The following is a 16,965-nucleotide window of genomic DNA, read 5'->3' on the forward strand; positions in this document are numbered from 1 at the left end:
GGCTGTGACTTTGTCAGATGTGCACTGTGGTCGGATGACCTCTTTGCTCAATCCAGCTTCCCCTCCCCCCCCTTTCTTTTCAGAGGTGTCAGATCGCCATCATGGGTTGAAGATTTTCCTTGCTCAATTCTGCTTCCATCCCCTCTTTTCTTTCACAGCTTTGGCCCCAATAAACCTTTGCACTTGCAATTCCATTTCAGCATCTACTTTCCAGAGGCTCCAGTGGATCTCTATAGTATTGCTCTACATTCCCAATCACAAATGTGGATCAGTGGTTCAAAAATGGTTCACTGAAGAAGAAAACTGACAACAATAAGCACACTATACCAATATGTACATGTACTATAATTCAAAATAATGCCATGAACATATGGAATGATTAGGGCTCCGACTGCAAATATAGAATATATGTCTCTGTGTACGAGAATACATGATTTGGGGTGAGGATTTTACATAAGAGAAGCCCAAACAGAAAAGTGCTCATCTTAAAAAAGTGGATTTTATTGGATCAGAAATCTGTTCCCTAGTACCTCAGTAACTAGTTTGCTGTCTGTTTTTGCATCATTTTCAAACAATATGTAATTCCTTTTTTAATAAAAACAATTGGGAATGAAATTGATTGCTTTTATAGATAAATTCATGAAAGGTAGCAGTACCACGGAAGTACTGAATTAGTTTGGGTCCCCCCAGAATAGCTCGTTCATTTGGGAGGTAATCCCAGGAAGCCAGAGTATAGAAGCAGAAAGAGTGAGGCAGTCTGAAGGAAAGACAGTGAAGGTTATGTCATGCATCTGGCTATTATTCTGGAAAGCAGAACTTGGTCCTACTGTGGATTCTGTAATGAACTATGGAGCATAAACCTCAGAATTTTCCCTCCACGTGACAGAAGGTTTAGTCTTTCATTCACTGACTCACATACTTGTGGGCTCTGGCTGTGAGTAGGCTGGGTGAGATCTTGGTGCTCTGGAGAAAAACCTGGGGCAGAGAAGCTCAGAGATGCTATGGACACTTGAGACGAGAAGGAAAGAAAGAAAAAGAAAGAAAGCTGAATAAGCTATTAGCAAAATGTCTTGATCAGGGGGCAGTGCTGGATTTTGCATAGTATTATTGACATACAATGTTTAAAGGCAATTACTATCACTTGTATTTATTAGCTGACATTTCAGTCTGCAGTGAGATGAAATCATTGATGTACAGCATACAAGTCGACTTGTGATATACATGAGATTCATATATCAGGGAGAATGGCTTGATGACTTTTTTGCTCCATCATTGGAGTCTCATGCAGTGAGAGGACTGATCTTCATTTAGGGAAAAATTATGTTGTGAGCTGTGTTGATGCGACAAATGTATCCCTGAAATCACAGTGGCTTAATACAATGAAAGTTTACTGCTCACTAATATCACACTACAGAGCAACTATGTCAGCCTTCCTCCATTTTGTATACTATATGATTTGGAACACATGATATCCAGGATTTCTATGGAAAAGGAAATTAAAGCTGAAAGGTCATGTTGGTTGTTTTGTTTTTAAATTAATTTATTTATTTTTGGCTGCGTTGGCTCTTTGTTGCTGCGTGTGGGCTTTCCCTAATTGTGTTCTCTAGTTGCTGCGAGCAGGGGCTACTCTTCGTTGCAGTGCACGGGCTTCTCATTGCAGTGGCTTCTCTTGTTGCGGAGCACGGTCTCTAGGCGTGTGGGCTTCAGTAGTTGTGGCTTGCAGGCTCTGGAGTGCAGGCTCAGTAGTTGTGGCGCATGGGCTTAGTTGCTCTGCAGCATGTGAGATTTTCCCGGACAAGGGCTCGAACCCATGTCCCCCGCATTGGCAGGCGTTTTCTCAACCACTGCACCACCAGGGAAGCCCATGTTGGTTGTTTTTAAGAGATGGGCTTCGAAATGGCATCTCTCACTCTTATCTACGCTCTGGTGGTTGGTAATGTCTTGTCACCCAGACATAATTGCCATGGATGCTAGGAAATGTAGTCTTCCTGTGTACTCAGGAAGAAAAAGTGGTGAACACAAGCATTGTCCCACAGATGTGGACTGGACAAAACATGTGATTGGTGCTTGTGGACTAATAGCTGTATGTGAAAATGAAGGACATAATTATGCAGATAAGTAGTTCTGTCATCCTCAATGACCTAATTTATCAGATAGAATTTTTAATTCAGTGGAATTAAAAACAAAAAAGAAAATGCCTAGATATAATAATTGAGCTAAATAAACACATTTTGGAGAAATGCTGCATTGAATTCTTATAGAAAAATATATGATTTTAAGTTTACAGTCCCTTGTCTGCTATTTCCAAATCCAAAGATCTCAATTTTTTTCACAGCTTCATAGAAAATCCATTTAATGATAGAACTTGACCTGAACAAAAATGAGGATACTTATATTATCTTTCTTAATCCTACTTGGTATGATTTTTTTAATTAATTAATTAATTTATTTATTTATTTTTGCCTCTGTTGGGTCTTCGTTTCTGTGCGCAGGCTTTCTTTAGCTGCGGCGAGCGGGGGCTACTCTTCATCGCGGTGTGCATGCTTCTCATTGTCGTGGCTTCTCTTGTTGTGGAGCACAGGCTCTACACGTGCAGGCTCAGTAGTTGTGGCTCACGGGCTTAGTTGCTCCGCGGCATGTGGGATCTTCCCAGACCAGGGCTCGAACCTGTGTCCCCTGCATTGGTAGGCAGATTCTTAACCACTGCGCCACCACGGAAGCCCTGGTATGATTTTTTGCTATAGAAAGTTTAACATTTATTACAGGATATTGCCCTTACCTTATTGAATATGTTATATAAGGAACATACCTTATATTAATTGCACTTACAGAATCTTAAAACAATTGAATATTAAAATATACCTGTTCTCAAGAGTTATCAGTAATGTATTGTGGACTTATGTTAGTAATTTTATAAATAATATATTTAATGATTTTTATATGACAAGCTTCTTTTTATTACCTAAATTTGGGCATCCATGTGTGTGCCTAAAGCAAATTAAGTGCTAAAACAATGAGGTAAGATTGAGATAAATTGGTCTAACAGAATAATATATCCCTGTTCCTTTTTTTTCCCCAAACCATCTCAAAATTTCTAATTGGATTTAGTATCAGGTCATTTTATTCATTCATGGAGTGAATATTTATTTAGAACCTGTTATGTTCTAGGCATTGAATTACGTTTGGTAAATAAAACAGACATAATGTGTTATGAAAGACAATAAACAAAGTCTAGTACAATGTCTGGCACTAGTTGGCGCTAAATAAATATTTGTTGAAGGAATTAATCTAATGTCAATAAGTAAAGGCTGTGAAGGTTAAAGGAGTGTTGTAATAGGGACTGGAGAAGGGAGCTGCTTAGGTTAAATGATCAGAATAGGTCTATCTTAAGAGAAAACAAGATAAAATTGGAAAGATGATCACTTGTCAGTCACCCTTAGCAATTTTGTCAGATGGAATAGCATGAGCGTGGACCCAGAACACCTTCTTGTGCCAGAAAAATTTTAAATGTCCAAAGAATAATGGAGGTTTACAAAAGAATTCAGGAGCCAGCTAGAAGGGGCTCACACTGGCCAAATATAAGACAATTTGGGTAACAAAATAAGTATAGTAATGTATTATAAACTGTAGATAAGAGTCCCTGAATGTGTACTGATATAAATGAATGAAATGCTTCCTTACAGTAGAATATCAACTAATGTAGAAGATATGATGGAATTAGCAAATCATCATTTTGCGACCACCACGGAGAAAACTGTTTAACACAAGAATCATAAATAGATAATTAAGTAGAAACTAAGATCTGGGTACTAGATATTCTACAGTGTCATTGCTTCTAAGTCCTCCCAATAAACAGAGCTAGAAGATATATAGATGTATATATGTACACACACACATCTTCTATCTCTACCGTAATATAGGATATTTACATAGACTCAAAATATCTCTGTACAGTGTAATGATTAATTACTGTTTTAGTTTCCTAAAGCTGCTATAATAAAATATCATAATCTGGGTGGCTTAAAACAACAGAATTTACGGTCTCACAGTTCTGGAAGCTAGCAGTCTGAAATCAACATGTCAGCAGGGCCCTGCTTTCTCTACAACCTTAGAGGAGAATCCTTCCTTGTCTTTTCCTAGTTTCTGGGGGTTTGCTGGCCATCTTGGCATTCCTTCGCTTGCAGTGGCAGCCCTTCTATCTCTGTCATCACATGGCCTTCTCTCCCTGTGTGTCTGTGTCTCTGTATCTCTTCTGTTCTTCTCATAAGGATACCAACCAAATTGGATTAAGGGCTGACTCTATTTCAGTGTGACTTAACTATTACAACAACCTTATTTCCAAATAAATTAACTTCTGAGGTACTGGGAGTTAGGACTTCAACATATCCTTTTATTTCCCCATGTTTACTGTATTTATATTGCCAAAATACTTTCAAAGAAGGTAATGTTTTCAATTTACATCCTAACCTATGCAAAGACAGGTTGTCAAAGATGACAAAAGTAATAATATTCATCGCTGGTACTGGTGGTTCTATTTAATACTTCTTTATCACTAAAGATGAACAATTTTTACATAGTGTTCTGGCCATCCTGTTTTTTCTTCTTACTGTGGTAACAAAAACCACACATAACATCAAATTTACCATCTTAACCATTTTTAAGTGTACAGTTCAGTAATGTTAACTGTATTCACGTTGTTGTGCAAAAGATCTCTAGAACTTTGTCATCTTGCAAAATTGAAACTGTATACTTGTTAAACACTGATTTCTCCTCCCCCTTGTCTCAGTCCTTGGCAACTACCTTACTACTTTCTGTTTCTATGATTTTTGACTACTTCAGCTACTTTTTGACTACTTCACTACTGTGAGTGGAATCATATAGTATCTGTCCTTTTATAACCGGCTATTTCAATTAGCATAATGTCCTTGAAGTTCATCCATGTGGTAGTATATGACAGGATTTCCTTCTCTTTTTAAGGTGGCGTAATATTTCATTGTATATCTATATCACATTCCTTTATCCATTCATCTGTTGATAGACATTTGGTTTGCTTCTACCGCTTGGCTATTGTAAATAATGAAGCAGTGAACATGGGTGTGTAAATATCTCTTCAACATCCTGCTTTGATCAACATATCTTAACAATTACCTTGGCGAAAAACAGTAACTTTACTGTAAAGAAACCTGGAAAACACTACTTTAACCAAGCAATCAAAGGTACCATCCGTAATGGGACAAGTTTATGCTACGTGCCTCCTGTTATAATGCATCAAAAGAACCACCATTTCTGTGATATTTCTGCCAAAAATGCATATCCTAAATCAAACAAGAAGAAACATTTGATAATACCAAACTGAGAGACATTCTACAAAATAACTGGCCTTATTTTTCAAAAGCATCAAGCTCATGGAGCTATAGACTGAGGAACTACAGATTAAAAGAAACTAGAGACATTACAACCAAATGCAGTGTGTGATCTTGAGCTGGAATTCTCAGCTCTTTTAGAAATAAATTGCATACATAGAGAGATAGATATATAGATAGAAGTAAAAAAATCAAGTGTGATAAAATATTAACATTTGATAACTTTATATGGTACTAGTTGTAGTATACTTAAAACGTTTTGCAAGTCTGAAATTATGTGAAAATAAAAATTCTTAAAAATAGCACTCTAACAAAATATTAAGAATGGATAAAAGGGCAAGGAGTTAATGCAGAGGAAAGAAGAGCAACTTTTGAGAAATAGGATGAGGAAGAAAAAACGGATAGAACTATTTGTCTTTGAGAAATATTTTGTATATAAAATTGATAGGATTTGTTGATGGCTTGGAAATTTGGGGAAAGGAGGAATGAAAATAATTTCCAGAGTTATGGCCTTAGTTCCTGGGTATATTTTTGATCTATTTACTGAGTTTGAGAAGGCTGAGCAAAGAATATATATCAAGGATAAAACCAAGAGTTTAGTTCTGAACTTTTTTTTCTTAGTTACAGAGGCCAACTCTTACTAGGGCAAAGAGCAAGGTAGACGTGCAATCTGAGAAATTTTCTATGCCATTTGCCAAATTTTCGTGTATATAAGTTTGTGGTAAGCCTCTGAAACAAATTTTATTGGCTCCAACAGACAGCATTAGTAAAACGTTAACTGGACATGTATACTAATGCGTGGTAATGTCTATATCAGCGCAGAGTGTTCAAAGGTTCTGTCATGGATACAGATAATGAAGTCCAGGGTTCTTGTTTCAGGTGAATGTGTAACACAGGGCTATCTTAGACAAACCTAAAGGAGAACAAACACATTTCAAAATAGAGTTATGGCCTAACTTATCTGTGGTGATTCCTCCTCTCTGAAAATTATTGAAAAATTGAAATGAATAATTAAAATTGCTTCCTCCTGTGTTCAGGGATCTGAATGTTGAGATTGTGAACTCCCAGGCCGAGCCAAATGAGTCAGGTTCATTGAGATAGAAGAATTCTTTATTGACTGCACATGGAATTTCTAGTGAGACATAACAGTGTCATTGGTGCTACATCTTTATAGTTGATAATCATGGATTAAACATGTGAGGTCTTTCTTAAAATAGCTTGGATCTATTATGTTGACACATTCTGCATCAGAGTGACTCACAAGCCTACTTGGTGAGAAATATTCTATTTTGTGAGGAATGCCAAGTGCCTAAAAAATTTTAAATTGGATGGAAGATGTATCCTTCAGCTAGATTATGCTAAGCAGCTTATGTCTTGATGTGTCATTTATCTACTGCTACAGTTCTGCTGTGTAACAAATTACCCCCAAAATAATAAGCATTTTTTAGCTCACGTTGGGTCAACCATTTAAGCTGGGTTTTATTAGAAGTTTCTTTCAGTCTCAGTTAAATTTCCTCATGTGTTGTGGAGTTGACTAACTACTGATCTAGGGTGGCCTCAACTGGTATGGTGGGAAAACGTGGTTTCCTCCAGGTTTATTTCATTTAATTGGGCTGGCATGGGCATGTTCTCGTAGCATGGCAGAAACACAAAAGGGTTATCAGAAAATGTGCATCTTCTTTCAAGCCACTCTTTGTGACACAGTTGCTAATATGTCATTGGTCAAAGCAAGTAAACTGACTGAGCCCTAAATCAGAGTAGGAGAAGAATATAAGATTACAGGTATACTAAATATGGGGCAGCTATTAACTGGGGCCATTAATTCAATCAATCTACCATAGTCTGCACACTGGCCCTGATTGTTTATGTTCCTTCCACATGCAAAATACACTAAACCCTTTTCAAGACTCCAAATTCTCATCCAAACACAGCAACAGACTTAAAGTACAAGATTTTATGATCTACCTCAGGTTCAGATGCTTCTATTTGTGTGTGGTCTCTCTTGATATGGAGACATATACTAAACTATGAGTAATTTGCGTCATTCCCACAATTCCACATAAAATGATGAGATAGGTACTTGTTAAATAAATAGATACTTTTTAAAAGAGGGAAGCATTGGAGATGTATAACAGTCATTGATTTGTTTTCAATTGCTATGTAGAAATTATCACAAATTTAACAGCTTAGAACAACACAAATGTGTTCTCTCACAGTTTCCATGGGTCAAGTGGCTGGGTATGCATTAGGTGAGTCCTCTGTGCAGGGTCTCACCAGGCTGAAGTCAAGGTGTTGGCCTGAGCTATGATCTCATTTGAGACTCAGGGTGCTACTCCAAGCTCACTGGTTGTTGGAAGAATTCAGTTCCTTGTGGTTATAGTACTGAAGTCCCTGCTCTCTTGGTGGCTATAGGCTGGAGACAATTCTCACTTCCTAGACGTTGCTCTCAGTTCCTTGCCGTGTAGCCTCTTGCATAGTTCACAGCGTGGTATCTCCTTTTTCAAAGTCAGCAGGAGAATCTCTCTCATTTTGAACCTCTCCCTTTAGGAATGGCTCAGTCACTCTTTTAAGGGTTCACTTAATTAGGCCAGACTTGGGGACAATCTCTTTTTAATGAACTCGAAGTCAACTGATTAATAACCTAATCACCCCCTTTTCTTAGTCCCTTCTATACTCAATGAAAGGGGGTTATACAGGGTATAATTATACCAAAAGTTTGAATCGTGGAAGCTATCTTAGAATTCTGCCTATCACAGTCCTTCCTCTGATTCCCAAAGATTCACATCCTTTCCAAACATTTGCCCCTTTCCTAGGGGCAGTGTTCCCAGGAGTATCATCCTATTATGGCATCTGCTCAGAGTAAAAAAAATCTCATCATCTAAGTTTGAATTTCATGATATTATCGGCTCAAAGTCCAAAGCCTCATTGTCAAACATTATTTAAATCAGATGCAGATAAGGCTCCTGGGTGTCATCTGTTAAGTGAAGTTCTTGAAGTCTGATTTCTCTTAACCTGTGAACCTGTGATACTAAAGAAACAAGTTTTTCCCCCCAACATACCTTGGCTACAGTGGTGAGAGAAATGTAGGATAATAGTTACAAACATTCTGGTTCAAAAGGGGGAGACAATGGTAGATAAAAAGGAAACATTGATCCATAACAGCTCTGAAATCCAGTTGGGCAACTGTTTTTTCCTAGATTAGGTTTCAAGGCTTGGGAATAATCTTACGTGACTCTTGGTTCCATCCTCTGAGTCACTCTCTCTTTTTCATGAAAGGTAGCATGTATCATCCTGCTTCCTGCCACTAGATTTTGGGGGTGGGTGAGAGGTATTAAACAACGTCCTTTAATTTGTACGTTTGCCGTCATTTTCAGTCCCAGCTGGCAGAGTTTCCACTGGAACGATTTTCTCAAGAACTTTACGGGCTTTCTGTGGATCTCACTGAGATCAACTTCAGTAGACAAAAGCCATCCCTAGATTTTTTGGAGATAATTCCTTCTCTGTCTCTGCCTCCTGCTGAGATGGCAGAGGGACAGCACCTTTATGTTTCTTAGAGGCCCTCTGGTTTGATTGGGAAGATCTGGGAGGCACACCCTTAATCTCTTGCCATGGTCATTTATGTGACTGAATAAATTAAATTTTAAAATTTTTAATTAATTATTTATTTATTTTAGGATAGCAAAGGGAGGCGGTGTACCATGTAGGAGAGCACAAGACTTGGAAGTAGACACATGAGCTTAACGCTTTTTGGTTTTGGCCCGCCTCGTCACTAGCTGTGTGAGCTTCTATGAAATAGGCTGCGGGTCTCTGTGTCCTCAGCTGTAAAAGGGGCAGGATGAGCATCCTCTAGGGTGAAGAGGGAGGATCATTTCATGTAGTGGCTAAGAGTATAGACACTGGAGCCTGGTTCCCTGAGTTCATATCCCAGCTCAGCCACCTATTAGGCATGTGGCCTCAGTTTTCTTACCTGAAGGGACAAGTTCCAACGAACAAAAGCCCAGGACCAGATGGCTTCACAGGCGAATTCTATCAAACATTTAGAGAAGATCTAACACCTATCCTTCTCAAACTCTTCCAAAATATAGCAGAGGGAGGAACACTCCCATACCCATTCTATGAGGCCACCATCACCCTGATACCAAAACCAGACAAAGGTGTAACAAAGAAAGAAAACTACAGGCCAGTATCACTGATGAACATAGATGCAAAAATCCTCAAGAAAATACTAGCAAACAGAATCCAACAGCACATTAAAAGGATCATACACCATGATCAAGTGGTGTTTATTCCAGGAATGCAAGGATTCTTCAATATACGCAAATCAATCAATGTGATACACCACATTAACAAATTGAAGGAGAAAAACCATATGATCATCTCAATAGATGCAGAGAAAGCTTTTGACAAAATTCAACACCCATTTATGATAAAAACCCTGCAGAAAGTAGGCATAGAGGGAACTTTCCTCAACATGATAAAGGCCATATATGACAAACCCACAGCCAACATCATCCTCAATGGTGAAAAACTGAAACCATTTCCACTAAGATCAGGAAAAAGACAAGGTTGCCCACTGTCACCACTCTTATTCAACATAGTTTTGGAAGTTTTAGCCACAGCAGTCAGAGAAGAAAAAGAAATAAAAGGAATCCAAACCGGAAAAGAAGTAAAGCTGTCACTGTGTGCAGATGACATGATACTACACACAGAGAATCCTAAAGATGCTACCAGAAAACTACTAGAGCTAATCAATGAATTTGGTAAAGTAGCAGGATACAAAAGTAATGCACAGAAATCTCTGGCATTCCTATACACTAATGATGAAAAATCTGAAAGTGAAATCAAGGAAACACTCCCATTTACCATTGCAACAAAAAGAATAAAATACCTAGGAAAAAACCTACCTAAGGAGACAAAAGACCTGTATGCAGAAAACCATAAGACACTGAGGAAAGAAATTAAAGATGATACAAACAGATGGAGAGATATACCATGTTCTTGGAATGGAAGAATCAACATTGTGAAAATGACTCTACTACCCAAAGCAATCTACACATTCAATGCAATCCCTATCAAACTACCGATGGCATTTTTCACAGAACTAGAACAAAAAATTTCACAATTTGTATGGAAACAAAAAAGACCCTGAATAGCCAAAGCAACCTTGTGAAAGAAAAACAGAGCTGGAAGAATCAGGCTCCCTGACTTCAGACTATCCTACAGACTACAGTAATCAAGACAGTATGGTACCAGCACAAAAACAGAAATATAGATCAATGGGACAGGATAGAAAGGCCAGAGATAAACCCATGCACATATGGTCACCTTATCTATGATAAAGGAGACAAGAATATACAATGGAGAAAAGACAACCTCTTCAGTAAGTGGTGCTGGGAAAACTGTACAGCTACATGTAAAAAATGAAATTAGAACACTTCCTAACACCATACACAAAAATAAACTCCAACTGGATTAAAGACCTAAATGTAAGGGCAGACACTATAAAACTCTTAGAGGAAAACATAGGCAGAACACTGACATAAATCACAGCAAGATCCTTTTTGATCCAGCTCCTAGAGAAATGGAAATAAAAACAAAAATAAACAAATAGGACCTAATGAAACTTAAAAGCTTTTGCACAGCAAAGGAAACCATAAGCAAGATGAAAAGACAACCCTCAGAATGGGAGAAAATACTTGCAAATGAAGCAACTGACAAAGGATTAATGTCCAAAATATACAAGCAGCTCAAACAGCTCAATACCAAAACCACAAACAACCCAATCCAAAAAGTCAGAAGATCTAAATAGGCATTTCTCCAAAGAAGACATACAGATTGCCAACACACACATGAAAGGATGCTCAACATCACTAATCATTAGAGAAATGCAAATGAAAACTACAATGAGGTATCTCCTCACACTGGTCAGAATGGCCATCATCAAAAACTCTACAAACGATAAATGCTGGAGAGGGTGTGGAGAAAAGGGACCCCTCCTACACTGTTGGCAGGAATGTAAATTGACACAGCCACTATGGAGAACAGTATGGAGGTTCCTTAAAAAACTAAAAATAGAACTACCATATGACCCAGCAATCCCATTACTGGGCATATACCCTGAGAAAACCATAATTCAAAAAGATACATGTACCACAATGCTCATTGCAGCTCTATTTACAATAGCCAGGACATGGAATCAACCTAAGTGTTCATCAACAGATGAATGAATAAAGAAGGTGCGGCACATATATACAATGGAATATTACTCAGCCTTAAAAAGAAATGAAATTGAGTTATTTGTAGTGAGGTGTATGGACCTAGAGTCTGTCATACAGAGTGAAGTAAGTCAGAAAGAGAAAAACGAATACCATGTGCCAACACATATATATGGAATCTTAAAAGAAAAAATATTTTTAAAAAGGGTCTGATGAACCTAGGGGCAGGACAGGAATAAAGACGCAGACGTAGAGAATGGACTTGAGGACATGGGGAGGGGGAAGGGTAAGCTGGGACGAAGCGAGAGAGTAGCATTGACATATATACATTACCAAATGTAAAATAGATAGCTAGTGGGAAGCAGCTGCATAGCAAAGGGAGATCAGCTCGGTGCTTTGTGACCACCTAGAGGGGTGGGATAGGGAGGGTGGGAGGGAGACACAAGAGGGAGGGGATATGGGGATATAAGTATACGTATAGCTGATTCAGTTTGTTATACAGCAGAAACGAATACAACATGATAAAGCAATTATACTCCAATAAAAATGTTAAAAAAATAAAAATCCAGAAGTCATAAAGGAAAAGACTGACAAAATCTTATATGTATATAAAACATCTACAGAGCAAAAACACCATAAGGAAAGCAAGAGACAGACTGAGAAAAAGTATCTGTATCTTATAGAAAAGGGCTACTCTCCCAAACGTGTAAAGAATTCCTTGAAGTTGATAAGAAAAGGACCAACAATAGATAAATGAGCAAACAGTATAGGCAAAGTATTCACAGAAATGGAATTAGTAACTGCTTTTAAATATATGACAGGATGCAATTTGATAACACTCCATCGGGGCTGTGGGCTGTAGGAGACAAGCACTGATGCGTTGTTGGTTGGAAGTATAAATTGCTAGGATCCCTAAGGAAAGCAATCTTGCTGTAAATATGAAAATTAAAAATGCATATACCCTATGACCCAGTAATCCCACATCTGGGAACTTATATATAGATTCATACTGGTGGAAAATGACCTTATAAATAAATCTATTCACTGTAGTATTATTTGTAATAGCAATTGGTTGGAACAAATTAATAAGAGAATGGTGGATCAATATGGGAATCAATAAAGGAATGGTAGATTGCTGTTGCCATATAACCCTATGCAGGCATAATAAACAGTGGGAAACTATACACTGATAGGGAAAGCTCTCCAAGGAATATTGCTAAGTGAAAAAAAAAGTACAGAAACCTAGACAGGATAGTATATTTTACGTTAAAGAAATGGGAATATATATTTCTTTGTGCTGTATAAAGGGACTTTGTAAGAATACATGAAAAGCTAGTGTAAGTGGCTACGTGTCCTGGGGGAGTAGCAGTCATGAGAATTAGGCAGATGACGGACTGTGGAGGAAAAATAAAACTTTTCTTTTAATATTTTTTGAACCATCTAAATATATTCCCTATTCAAAAATAAATACATGAAAATAAATAATGAACGAAGTTGACCTTGAGAGAAGATGCTAGAGGACACGGCTGGCACCCGTATACATTCCTATTTCTGTTATCTACACATATCTCCCCTGGTATTTTAAAGACGAGCAGAATGCTGAGAGAGAGGCTTACCAATCCTCTGGTGTCTTCTTTCTGTTCTCTCCTTATAACTCCATTGGTATTTTCAAAGCTAGCACCTTGCCAAAAATGAAATGTACACATGCTTCATGCGGGAAGTGATGGGCAATTTTAATTTTTGTTCCAATAATATGCCTGTTCCTTTTACATGTCCCCACTCAGATAAAATTAGAACTCTGAGGAAAGAAAGATAACCACGGGTCTGGTAAAAGCAGGATATCAAAGGTTTAAATCTGTAGAAAAGAAAAAAAAATTGGACGACTGCAATATGTTAGAAAAGAAAAATCAATCACAACAATAAAGAGTAATAAAATAATATAAAGCAGGATAGAAGCAGTAAGATTAAAATTACAGTGAGCAGAATAAATAGGAAAGTGTAAAACCCCTCTGGCAATATCTGGCGTACAGCTATTCTGTCTGGTTGATTCAGAGTGCAAATTTAAATAGTAACTGGCAGGGGACAGTGGGTTAAGGGAAACATTCTCTCTGCATCTTGAACACTAGAAGAACCATGGTCGTGCCGCACCAGGATGAGTGATGTGTGAGGGGTAGAGACCGGCCAAGATGCTCCTCAGGAACAAACTTGGAATTTGCTCTTAATCACAAACAGATGGGCCATTGAGGACCCAAGTTTCTGCTCCATATAGCACAGACTCAATAATTTTATTCTGTAGAATGTTTAAGGAAGGCGTAACCAAAAGCCCACTGTGGCACGTTGGAAAAAAAAAAAAAAAGGAAAAACTCAATAAAGCTCCCATAGAATGACCTGCTTTGAGCACTGTTGCTTCCTGATGTACCCTCCAAGTTAAACTATTTATGTAATGTAGCCAAAGTAACGGAATGTAGTGATATGCCACATGAAATCATAAACTACAAACCAGCCATCAGCTGGAGAAGATCTTGCTTTAAAAAAATAAAATTGTAAAAGTTTTTTATATAAGAATATTAAAAACAGGTCTACTCATTTTTAAAATATTTTTTTCAATTTGCCTTTCAATTTATTTATGGCATTTCTTTTGGCCAAGAGAAATACTTCTTTTTCATAAATGAGTATCCCAATCCTGTCAATTTTGTTTTCTTCTTTGGGGTATATGTTTAAGCTATTCTTTCTGTATCAGAGATTAGATTAAAATTAAGTTGTATTTTTTTCCCCTCCTTTCCTTGCTAATTTAAAATCCTGTGTTCACTATATTATGAATTGTCCTGTATATAAGACTCTATTCCCAACTTTTTCTTCTGCTCCTTTGATGTAGCACGTGAATTTAGTTGTAATTTTCTGGGTTTCTTTATTACTGTTGAGTACAACTACTTCCCTCATTATTCTTTGGGGTGACCATGGAGGTGTGCTGCTCAGATCTCCCCTCAAAACACACGAACCAGCATGTAAGAAGAGGAGTCACCATTTTGGAAGGGACAAAGGATCCTAATCAGCAGTAGGAGGTGGGACTGCTTTTACACAACGGCGGATGGAAAGAATGTGTGCGGAACCCAGCCTGATAAGAGTATGATTACCAAGAACGCAGACCCTTCCAGAAGGAGAGTTTGGATCACAACTCCAGGTAAGCCACGGAGAGCTGCATGGCTGGGGGCAAAAGGGATTTAGAATTGGCAGCGGAGGAGGGAGGTGTGAGCATCAGTTGTGGCCCGAAGGCTAACTGCAGATGCAAGGACTGTATTTTGTCCTACTCACCTCTCTTTTGAAAATTTATCTTTAGAAAAAGTGGTGGAAATCACGTGGGACAAATTTCCTGGAAATGTGTGGATACGGATTCATGTCCAACACCAGGGGTGAACTGTGATGGCTGTGGAGGTGCCCTGTTCACATCGCCCTTCAAGAGAACCCGATGTGAAGAAGGCCATAGTGGACAGTCTGCAGATACAGCACCTTTGCAGCTGCCTCATTGTTCAGGCTGAGGTCTCCATCTCCCTGGGCTGCCCCCAGCCAACAGCAAGCATGGTGGGTGTCCATTAGCCGAGCTATTACCCTCTGACACAGGACTCCTCTGAATGGGTGATCCTTGCTCCAGGTCTCCTCAACAGCCTGCCTGAGACTTCTCAGGGTTTCATGCACTCTGCAGCTCCTTACCCAAATTTCTATCCTTTCCCCTTTCCTTTCACAGGTATCACAAATGCATCATGGTTTGAGGGAAAGAGAGGAATAAAAATGACATAAATTTTGAGCTTGAACATTTTTATGTAAAAAATTATAATCAGTCAAAATAGAAGACGAATGGCAACCAGGGAAAGTATTTGCAAAACTAGACAAAGGGTTGTCATCCTATTATACAATGAGTGCTTACAGATTACCGAAAGGCAAGCTTTTAGTTCCATATGGATAAAGGAAATGAATAGGCACTTTATTAAGAAAAAAATTGAAAACTGAAAATAAATAATTATGACTTGATTCTCTTATCGGCCCAACCATCAAAAAAAAAAGGAAAACCCAACAAAAACACCTTCCCTCAAAGAATTCTTTAGCTATATATGAGTTTACCAGAGCTTAAATATGATCTTCTCAGAGAGGCCTTTTCTGACCTTTGCATGGAAGAGGCCTCTTTAACACTGACCCCTTTTAAAAAATATGGAAAAGGTAATAAGGAGGGAAGTAGTGTAACCTCCTATCTTGAATGGTCTACTCAACACCTCCTCCAAGTGCCAGGTTCTTCTTCCTCCTCTCTTCTCTGCCAAGGGTCACTCCTCACTTTGACACAGACTACAGATTGGGAATTCATGGGTTAGAGTCCCTCTAGAGATAATACTGCTATTTCTCTCAAGGCCCCTGTGTGTAGGGTGGGGATTAAGCATGGGGCAGACCTTACTCTCCTTTCAGTCAACATCATATCAGGTCGTTAGGGTGTCTTAAATTTTTCTGAAGGGCCAGGAAAACTAAAGCTACAAGAAACAGAGGAATCTTCCTGAATCCTCCAGCATCCTCTGGGATACAGGAAAAAGGGGGCAGTTGAGACTACATGCTAGTGGGGAGACAGCATCTGATTTATGGTTTAAAATGAAGTCACTTGGCCGGGGCCAGATGCTGTCAGAGCAGTAGCATAACGATGTTACAGTGAGAAGCAAGTTTCCACAGAAGAGGTCACTGCCCTTTCCTGAGGGCACATGTGTACCAACATCTCGAGGCTGTGGCCTGGCATCTGGTCCTCAGAGCAGTAACCTCCAGAAGGGAAACAGAGCTGGGAGTTAGGAAAGGAACCAGCACAGATACCACTAGAATTTTTGGTAATTAAAAAAAAAAAAAGAAACAGTATTGGCTGAGAAGGAAGAAATAAGGTAGAGGGAACAGGAGGAGAACTCTCAGCCTTGTTTTTATGAAGAGTTAGATGGAGAACTGTGAACGCTTTGTGGAACATTTTATGAGCTGGGTATGCCTCTATTGCTATCCTGGGTGGTATGGTCTGAAGACAGTTGTGACCACCACACTGCCTTGTTCGAAGAAAGGACATAAGATGGCTTACAGGGCTGGGCAAAAGTATAGTCAGATAACATCATTTGAAGTAGATGAGAGGGAAAAGGGGCCAAGAATGAGGCTAATATAAATAACAGAGACCAAAGTGCCCTGTATTCTGGGATGGAGCACAAATTTAGCTCTAGTTTTTTATCAGCATATTTGAAAAGCCAACTCACAGTGTCCATAAGATAGTAGCAAATGAACTAACTGTTCAGGAGAAGCACAAATATCCAGTGCTAAGGCCAGAATGAAATAACTCTTGAGAGTCCATAGAAAGAGGCCATTGTGTAACGTAATCAACA

The 16,965-nt window shown here is 38.6% G+C and overlaps 1 long non-coding RNA gene across 1 annotated transcript; it reads left to right on the top strand.

Moving 5' to 3' along the window:
• The first annotated feature begins 12,063 nt into the window (after positions 1-12,063).
• Positions 12,064-16,457, top strand: LOC141279540 (uncharacterized). Its single transcript, XR_012333967.1, has 2 exons — positions 12,064-14,759; positions 14,916-16,457. It is a non-coding gene; the product is annotated as an uncharacterized lncRNA (long non-coding RNA).
• The last annotated feature ends 508 nt before the right edge of the window (positions 16,458-16,965 follow it).

This window comes from Tursiops truncatus, chromosome 9 (assembly GCF_011762595.2).
Source record: "Tursiops truncatus isolate mTurTru1 chromosome 9, mTurTru1.mat.Y, whole genome shotgun sequence".
Lineage (NCBI taxonomy): Eukaryota > Metazoa > Chordata > Mammalia > Artiodactyla > Delphinidae > Tursiops > Tursiops truncatus.